The sequence below is a fragment of the Amblyomma mixtum genome, chromosome 1, assembly GCF_055824585.1.
Source record: "Amblyomma mixtum isolate Tamu chromosome 1, ASM5582458v1, whole genome shotgun sequence".
NCBI lineage: Eukaryota > Metazoa > Arthropoda > Arachnida > Ixodida > Ixodidae > Amblyomma > Amblyomma mixtum.
In genome coordinates this window covers 76,941,101-76,951,330 of record NC_143012.1, presented here as the reverse complement: position 1 = coordinate 76,951,330, position 10,230 = coordinate 76,941,101, and the positions used below count along the sequence as shown (strand labels likewise).

The window sequence follows — 10,230 nt, the reverse complement described above, 5'->3', positions numbered from 1 at the left end:
TTGCTGGCGTATACATAGGGGGTTGGACTTTTCAGCTTTTATTTTTTGTAAATTCGGCGGACCTTTCTCAGCTGTTATTTCAGAATGGAAAATTCTTTTATTTCTTTGGCAAGTATAATTTCCGACGAATAAAATACTGACTTTCTTCGGTGGCTTATTGTAGCAATTCTGCGTGATCAAAAGTTACTTATTGAAACTTGTAGAAAAAATTGCTCCCATCATTAAGAGAGTAACTCAAGTTAAACGAGACTGCCGGCAGACAAAAACGGGGTGGAAGTTTAATTCTACGAACTAGGTGTTGTGTTATCGTTTGGCTGTTGCGCTGCTGTGAGCGCTAGGGCAAGGCATCATGTGGTCTGAGTGTGGATGGCAGCTACGGAACTGTCGTTCAGTCGTCACAGTAGCCACCTTTCCATGAAGTCCATGCACAGTTTCATGTTAGTGTTCGACATACAGTTGGTTCGCTACCTAACTGACTAACTTCTATGGGCAGGTGATGATAGCGAACAAAGAGTGCTTAGCCAGAAGGTGGTGGGGAGGTGATGCTTCCTGGTCTGCAGAGGCATGTAAGCTAGAGGAGCAATACCTCAAATTTCAAAACTGCGCTGCTTATTCAGCACTGCCATTTCTCGTCATTCCCCTGGCTTCCCTAGTTAGTTATTCTTAACTTTTACTGAGCGTAACCCACATTCAACAAGCCATGGCTTGCATACCAGAAATACTGACTTCTTTCAGTTAAATCCGGATTTCGAAAACTGAGATTGGTGTACTTTTATCTTTTATTTTTCTTGTTTAAATTGAAAAGTCCACCTCCAAGTATGCATTATTTGCCAAACAGACTGTATGGCTTAATGGGAATAAGCTCTTTAAAGAAAGGGAATAACTAGAGTTGAACTAAATGTTGAGGAAAAAAGCTGCCGAGTCACCTGCACCGGTGCCTTATCGAGCACTGCGCGGAATGCTTCGCTTGCCGCGCTGTCTTATCAAAACCAGTGCGACACGCGTCGTCGGCGTCGTCTGCACCGGCGCGAATTTTTTCAAACGCCGCGCCTATGACACCGGAAGCGCTTTGGGCTACCATCATCATCAGCACCCATGACCCATGTTTGTTTACATTTACAAACGCGACTGTGAACGTTGAGCGTGTCTGTTTCGTTTGTGTGTGCTGGTGTTTCGATGGGCGCTGTGTGCTTGTTTCCGACACGTTAACAGCGCTGCCTTTTTTTTAGAAGTGCCGTGATAAACGAGGCTAGCTATGCAGAAGCTAGAATGTTTTCGACGTTTCGCAAGAGAATGGCGGCTTGCACTGCAGCCGTTGTAAAAGTACGCGTACAGTACATACAGTGTCCGTGGCAGACGAATGACAATGTTGAAGGATATTCTCTTACGGTTTGTAACTCTTGTCGAGGTAAAGCTGATTGGAGTCAACGTAAGTGCGGTCAGTCGACGTATACCATGAATGTAATCGTGAAGTTAGGGCACTGACGCCTATTGCGATGTGTGCGGACGGAAAACGGAGTGCATCCCACTGCCAAGGTGAGTATAGCGTACAGCTGCTGGAAAATAAGACGTTTCGTATGCGATGCATTTTCTGTAGCTGCGGAGATTGTAGTTCACAGCGAGCAAATAAACAACTTTAAAGAGCAATGCGATCTCCTAAGCACCGTAGTGTTGTGTGACGGTGCGATTGACGATCAGTAACAAACGCAAACGAACTGCCTGTTTGTATGGAAAGGCATCTGCCTCTCCAGGACTTGCCTTGGTAGAAATAATCTTAATAGCTTATAATGATCACACCCAGTGCGATTTCTAAATACTAACCCGATTTAAGGCAGTCCCATCGTTCGATGTTATTCGAGATGTGTACTAATAATTAGCAGCCCCCTCACTCTGCTGTTTACTTTCACCCTGAGGGTACTATATTAAAAAAAAAGCTATTGGCATTGCCGCAGGCTATCATCTAATCGATTGATTCTTGGCCCAGTAGGATTACTAGGCATGCAAAACATGCTGACAATGACTATAAGGTGTATGAAACCATGATGGAAATTACGAAAAGCTTCGACTTATTGACGCTTAATCACTGTAATCATAAGCGCTTACTTTACCTCCACCACTTGGCGCAAAACGAGGAGTCAAAACTCGAAAAATTGACAGTGTTGGAAAGACAGCATTGATGGGGAACTGAAGAATGTCATATCACTGTTGAAGTTCCTTTAATTCGAACACTTACCATAATGCATAATTTTGGCAGGCTTTGTACTATAAAAAGCCATATAGGCTATTTTCATTCAGCAACCTGAGCAGGCTCCAGCTGTTATTATCGTCGGTCAGCCACTTGAAGAGCTCTTCCTCCTTTCTGGCTGTAAGTTGCACTTCCTGTAATGTACAAGTCCTTGAAGCCCTTGTCCTTGCACAGGTCTACAGCAGGTGGCTAATATCCACCTCTGCGGGTGGCATGGAACTCTTTGGGCTAGTGCTGGGTCCTGTGTTGTCTTCAGAACTCCATCGGCATGTCGCTGACAGGGGAAGTGCGGCCCTAGCCCTTATCCTTCTGAGGGGCACTTGTCCGATTATGTATGTGAGAGAGGGAGAAAGTACATGCAGGAATCCTGTGTTTTTTCTTAAAAGAGATGTTAAGATGGGAATAGCTGAGCGCGCATAAAAAAATTGCACCTTAAGGGTATGATGCAATTTCATTAATGGGTTAACGCTAATATATGTGCAGTTGATCATTCCCTACTTTACATTCATAGATTCCTGGGGGTCCTATACTACTCCTGGTGGTTTAGTAAAACCAGCTTTTGGGAAAATTGGTTGCTTAGCTTGGACATAACTGCAGCACAAAAAAAGGCAACCACATAGGGAAGAAAACACTCGAGACACGGCAAACAGCCCTGCAATGGCAGGTGCTGTCGCCGGTGGTGCTTGGGCGACCCAGGCTGCTCTTCCCAAGCAACTAGTCATTAATTTAACTGCCACCTGCAGTGTGTGCTCACAATTGAATGGGCCAGTTGTGATGACACCACGAGGTCATGTGATCTAGGTGGCCCACACAGGCTGCTTCTCCGGGGGTTTTTCACTTGCAATGCCGCCGCCTGATTTTGGCAGGCAGGGGATCCATTAGTGTTCCGGACTTGGTGTATGATTGTGTCTGCTATCCTCTGTCAACATTCTCAGCACCTTCAGCTGTACCCACCCACGATGCCTTCTTTTGTCCACTGTATCCGGATGCGTTTTTTGTTTGCTTATTGAGAGCATGTATCGCCCAAGTTACGCTTAGTGCCCTTGTCACTCTATTTAGTTGTTTTAAGGCCACTAGGAGTCTGTGTAAATATGAGCTTCTGTTATACACACTATGTCATTTATGGCCTCCATAGCATCGCATGCTGTGTATGGCTCCATGACAAGTGGGTCGGTGGCCCGATATGTATCTATGATGTATGTTTGGCTCTGTGTGTCGGGCTGGTAGCTGCTGTTCTATCGCCCTCTTCTTTGACCAAACATCCTTATATGCTATGCATGTTCCCGGACATACACCGACCAGGGTTCGAGTTGTTGGCTTCTCTTTGTGACAAGACTTAATTGTCTTGTTTGTGGTTATCGTCATGTATTCCCATGGAGGGGGCGTCTGCCATCATCACTGTTTGAACTGTCTCCTCATTGTACGGAGACGCTATGGGTATAACATACTTTCACTTTAGATTTCTTGCTGCCTCTAGCTGTTCAATTAGTTCAGCCAATGTGTTAAGGCTTGCATGTTTCTGAAGAATTTGGATGTTTTGGCAAGGCCATGATAGCTTGCATTGCATATTGTTTCCAATGCCACCCACTGTCCCCTTAGTCATTATAACTGAGCCTGATATAGTAGACAGGGTTGAAGCACCGATCGTACAAAACATCTGGCCATCTCTGTTCAGGCTCCTGCTCCACAAGGTTATATATGTTTGATCAGGTGTACAAAAGTTGCTGTTGCTATTTACGTGTTATGGCACCATTGTGTTCCTTTCCCATACTTATGATTGTCTAGTCCAAGGACTCTCAGCACATCTGCCTCTTGTGATGCCTCATTTCGAACTCTTTTAGTTGCCAATTGGTGTCTTTAATTTTTGTCAGCCGCATGAATGTAGCTTGACTTTTGTCTCTGGTGGCTTCCAGGCCTGCTTAGCAGGCATACTCTTCCCGTGTCTTTAAGGCTTCTTGTACGTGCAGGTTTTGTCTCTCAAGCTGGTTATTATCATCATCAGCTTGACTACGCCAACTGCAGGGAAAAGGCCTCTCCCATGTCTCTCCAATTATCCCTGTCCTTCGCCAGTTGCAGCCACCGTATTCCCGCAAATTTCTTAATTTCATCCACCCACCTAACTTTCTGCCGCCCCCTGCTACGCTTGCCCTCTTTTCGAATCCACTCCGTTACCCTTAAGGATCACCGGTTATCTTGCCTTCGCAGTACATGCTCTGCCCAAGGCCACTTCTTCCTCTTGATTTCGACTAGGATGTCATTAACCCGCGTTTGTTCTCTCGCCCACTCCGCCCGCTTCCGAACTCATAGCGTTACGCCTATCATTTTTCTTCTGTAGCTTTAAGCTGGACCCTCTTTGTTAGCCTCCACGTTTCTGCCCCATAAGTGAGTACCGGTAAGTAAAACAGCGCTAGACACGGGACGAAGGAAGAACAACACAGCACAAGGCGCTTCGTCCCTTGTCTAGCGCTGTTTTACTTACATATGATGTACTAACTTGCCCAAGCCTCCGCCTTAACAGAGTACCGGTAAGATACAGCTGTTGTATACTTTTCTCTTGAGGGATATTGGTAAACTGCCATTCATGATCTGAGAGAACCTGCCATATGTGCTCCAACCCATTGTTATTCTTCTAGTTATTTCCCTCTCATGACATATTCTCTTACTACTTCCAGCACCTCGCTACCATTTGCGAACTGCTGTTCCCTTGCTAGGCTGTTGAACATTACTTTGATTTTCTGCATGTTAATTCTTAGCCCCACCGTTCTGCTCTGCCTGTCTAACTGACTGATCATGCTTTGCAGTTCTTGTCCTGAGTGGCTTAGCAATTCAATGCCATCAGCGAATCGCAGATTACTTAGGTATTCTGCATTAACTCTTATCCCCACCTGTTCCCATTCTAGGCCCCAGAATACCTGCTGTAAACAGGCAGTGAATAGCATAGGCGAGATCGTGTCTTCCTGCCTGACACCTTTCCGTATTGGAATTTTATTGCTGACTTTATGGAGAACTATGGTAGCTGTGCAATCGTTATAAATTATATCTCCCAATATTTTCACATAACCCTCTTCTACACCCTGATTCCGCAATGACTGCTGAGGTTTCTACTGAGTCGAACGGTTTCTCGTAATCAATAAAGGCTATATGTAGGGGCTGGTTATATTCTGCACATTTTTATATCACCTGATTGATAGCGTGAATATGGTCTATTGTATATGGTGTATGGTTATGAGTGAACCAAACTGTGACATCGTCTGCACAAATCATGAACTGCCCCTGTAGCCTTTCTACGTGATATTCAAAAGTAAGAGGTTTAAAACTGAACCTTGTGACACTCCTCTATTTAGTAAAGCTTTTTGAGCTCTATTTGAGGTATATTACTGATTTGTTCTCCATTGAGCCTGATAGAGAATGTCCTGTCCTTAAGCAGGTTATGTACTACTTTGGTGACCTGTAAGATAGGAGAAGACCCACATCTTTCATGGTCTCCGAGATCTTAGCATGTGACACGTTGTCATATGTTTTCAACACTTTTGTAGCTGCCACAGAGCGTACAAGTTGGCTGTAGGGCGATGCAAGTATGACCTCTTCAACCAGTATAGCCAACCCAATTTCCATGCCTAGGCTTAATAGGAACCACCATGATAGGCACATGGCATTCATCTTTAAACGGATTTTACATATTGTGTCAGCAAGATAGGCCATAATTATTATGTGCTTGTGGGATATTCTGCAGCTTTTGGTATTGGGACCACGGCTGATTGTTTCCAGTCTAGTCTCTTTGACAAACCTCATTTATTACACCCAGAAGGCCATCAGTAGTGTCTCCTCCTAAGTTCTTAAGGACTTATTAAGGAAAATAGACATGTCCTGCTGTAGTTCTCCCACTTGCTCCTTCTGTAGCAGCCAATAACTCTGGTTTCGTAAATGTTGATGTTATCCCTACCTTGTCAACCGTGTCCTTTGTCGGTGGTAGTTCTGGAGACTGTGCAAGCTTAGGAAAGAAAAGGACTGCTGCATGAGCTGTTAACGCCTCTGACGTGAGCTGCAGGGTGAGCCAAGTACTCTCCCAGCAGCATGATCTCTTTGATTTTCTGCCCCCTTTCCATGCCTTTGAAAGTCCTGTTGGTCGTTCCTGTCCCAGACGATAGAAACCATTGCTGCACCTCTTATAAGCCAGTTGCGTTTCACTATGCCATTGCCTGATCCAACACTTGGTTGATGGCTGTCTTTCTTTGCATGCCCTCAGGATGCCGACCAGTGTGTATCTCCGCCTGTTTTCGACGTGTCCAAAGTTGTAGAAAGTGAAAATCATGAGTTGTCTGATCTCCGTTCACTGTCATTATGAAGGGTGTGTTTCTTGAGAACCGTTCGTAAGGTGGCCGCAAGAGTATATGGTGTGGGTTCGAATATCTTGTGTACACCATCCCAATGCGCTACAGAAACTTTCCTTCAAATCGTCCTCATTTGTGCCAAATTAGAACCTATTCTAGCATGAGTGGTGTCACTACCCCATGCATCCAATTCTGCCTCCAACTGCACTGTACCGTGACCCTTCCACCACATCAGATCTGGTGCATGTTTGTGGGGTGATTCTGCATTGTAAACTACAGCTTTGTGAGGACATTGTAAATTTCATCATCTCTTTTTGAGTCATAATTATATCCCCAAGCAGTGTACAGAGTGTTAATGTCTCCACCTGGTAGTATTGGTGCTCCAGGACATGAATGACCAATGCCTCTGACCCATCGAAGACTGGTCACAGTGTTTGTGGGTCGAGTTTGAAGGGGCTTTAATATCAGTGATGATTTGCTTGGCCGCATGAGTACCGCAACTACTTCTTGCTGACTATTGCACCACTTGTTCAAGTCAAGCAGTGTTCGGGGAATGTTGGCCTTAGTGTATACAGCAGCTTTTCCTGGTATTTCTGTCTCTGCTTTTGCTTGTTTATCATGAATGGAAGGGCACTGGTACCGAATATATCCCGCGATAGTACGAGTCGATTCTGTTCTTGCATCGGGAATGCAGCTGGCCTTATAATAACTTTGGTTTAATTTCCCCAACTTTATAGAGAGCCCCCTGCAATTCCATTGTGTAATCTCTTGCTAATTTTTGGTGACATTGCTGACCATGCTGAAGAAACTGTCAGTTGCACAGGGGTTTCTTATGCTGCCTCCCATGCTGTTGTGCTAGTGGCAGGTTTACATTTAGGAACATTCACTGACCTTGCTGCCTTACTGAATGCAGGCACCTCTTTTTGTCAACCTGAACTTTCCATGTGCCTTTATGCTATACTGTTACAGTTGTTCGCCTGACTGACAATGCAGAAGTTTGTGTGAAATGCATAGAGAAAAAAATTCTCTAATAAAAGTTGAATTTGAAAAGAGCCGATGCTGACTCAAAGCAGTCCTTTGTATGTGCATTGCTCTTGCTGCTGGAGAGTTGTCACAAAAGATACCTTTTGGGAACTGCGCAGTGAGAGCACCTTCAAACTGCATCTGTGCTACGGCGAAAGGTAAGTGAAATGCAACATTAATGAGTACTGTGTGGAGATATGTTGTCAGCGTCGTCATCAGCTTGACTATGCCCATTGCAGGACAAAGGCCTTTCTTATACCTCTCCAAATATCCCAGTTCTGTTCTATGCTAGCTGCAGCCATCCCATCCAGACAAACTTCCTAATCTCATCTACCCACCTACCTTTCTGCCACTTCCTGTTACATTTAGCTTCTCTTGGAATCCAGCCTGTTACTCTTAATGTCCACTGATTATCGTTCCTTCACATTATATGCCCGGCCCACATCCATTTGTTTTTCTTGGTTTTGACTAGGATGTCATGAACTTGCTTTGTTTCCTGATCCACTTTGCTCTCTTCCCGTCTCTTAACATTACAACTATCATTTTCCTTTCCACAGCTCACTGCATTGTCATCAATTTAAGTTGGACCTTTTTTTGTTATCCTCCAGATGCGGCTGTTATATATGTTTCTCTCGAGGGATATTCGTAAATTGTCAGTCATGATTTTGAGAGTACCTGCCAAATGTACATGACATCATTCTTGTTCTCGTAGTTATTTCACTCTCATGATCTGGATATGCAGTCACTACCTGCCCCAAGTGGATGTATTTCCTTGCCACTTCCAACCATACCTCGGCAAAATCATAACTGCTCACTCAGGCTCACTCACAAGAGTTTGGTCAACCTATGGGCTTACTCTGATTCACACAAGCATAGGCCTGGGCTCTCTCTAACTCATGAACTCAAACTCATTTACACCTCAACTTCTGACTCACCTGAACAGCCACTCATTGCAACTCATGACTCACTGACCCTCGCTATATTTGTGCTCAGTTTAGACTCGCAACTCATCCGAAATCACACCCTTATTTCGTCCCATGACTCATCTGAACTCACTCATATTGACTCATGACTCATTTGGGCTCATTCACTGATTTCGACTCAAGACAAACCTGGTCTCACTCATCACAAGTGGCATGCCCCTGAGCCGACGAAGACGCATGACAAGAGACTCCCATGCAGCAACAGTGTGGAACTTGATGGAAGCTTCCGACACATCCTCGCGTGGTTCATCACCACACCTGCAGCCGCGTAAACTAGTAAAGGGGAAGGGACAAAAGGCTGTCTGCCTCGCTTCCGTGAAATCCTCTTCTTCGGTAGCCATCAGATGTCACCAAGCCTCCTCACCTTCAAGCATCCTTGGCTGTGGCAGCAAGTAAACATAAATTAGCAAACGAGGAGGGAAAAAAAAATAGGAACATGATCTGATCCTGAGCCCAGACTGATGACTCGGATCATGATCTGAATGTGAGTCTGCTGAACTATGCTTCCAACACCTCGCTGCCTATCGTAAACTACTGTTCCCTTTCAAGGCTATTAAACACTAGTTCCTCTACAGGTGTACCACCGCCTCTGTGAAAAGTAGACAGAAGGGTTTGCTTCTCAGCCATATAATGGAGCCCTTGCGGCACTGCTGAAGATGAAATAGGCTCGAAAGGTGAGCTGAACAAAGGGGTTCTGCTTACTTTGTTGAGGATTAGCTTAGGGGTGCCATAAGTGCACCGCTATAGGCTCAGAAATAAAACTCATTGCTTCGTTACTTTTGCCAAGAACGATACATCTAAACAGTGAATATACAATCAAACATTCTGAAATGCAGGCTTTTGCCATGGCTTTGCAAAAATCGTAACTTCACAGGCAGCAGCAGTGGCAACAATTGAACATGCACTAGATCCTTCTTGCTAGTTCTGTAGTGGCACTTGAAGTGCTCAAGACACCATAGATAGACACTTCAGCGCATGACATGAAGGAGGACGATTCATCTCTTTATGCAGCGTTATTGAGTTGTGGTTACATAGGATCTGGGAAAAGCAGACAGCATTAGCCGTGCTGCTGCAGGTGTGGCAGTGAACATAGCCATGTTGTCGCCATGCTGACAGTTAAGCTGCATTATGAAAAATCTGCACCTTCCAACAAATTAGGCAGTGCGCTGAAGGCAGATGAGACCATCTGCGGCAAGAGTAAGTACCCATTACTTGGGGGTAATTGTATGCTGCTCGGCTGCAGCAGTCGTGCAGCACAGTATAATGCTTGCATCTTGTCAAATTGCTGTAGGCCATAGCCATTGGTTGTGCAATTTGCACCAGTGTGAAATTATCCAGGATGCAGTCTTTGAGCGTATTGAGCCGTGATGTGGACATGTACCTGGAGAATAAACTCCTAGTCCATCATAATGAAGTTGCACCTTAGGTCCCAACCAAATGCTGAGGAACCTAAATGTTTGCTGGCACTGTGCCCATCTTTTGCAATATTATTTTCTTGCACTGTTGCCTAGTTTGTCGGTAGACTTTCACATAGATGTGTTTGTTTTGTGGTACTTTATTGCTTCATATTCTAATGTATCTTTTAGATCGTGCTAAATATTTCTACATCCTTAGTAATTCTGCATGTAGATATGGTTGTACCTCCACT

The 10,230-nt window shown here is 44.7% G+C and overlaps 1 long non-coding RNA gene across 1 annotated transcript; it reads left to right on the top strand.

The window, feature by feature from the left end:
* The first annotated feature begins 461 nt into the window (after positions 1-461).
* LOC149366828 (uncharacterized) lies at positions 462-8,751 on the top strand. Its single transcript, XR_016286902.1, has 3 exons — positions 462-1,536; positions 7,719-7,757; positions 8,706-8,751. It is a non-coding gene; the product is annotated as an uncharacterized LOC149366828 (long non-coding RNA).
* Positions 8,752-10,230: the final 1,479 nt, after the last annotated feature.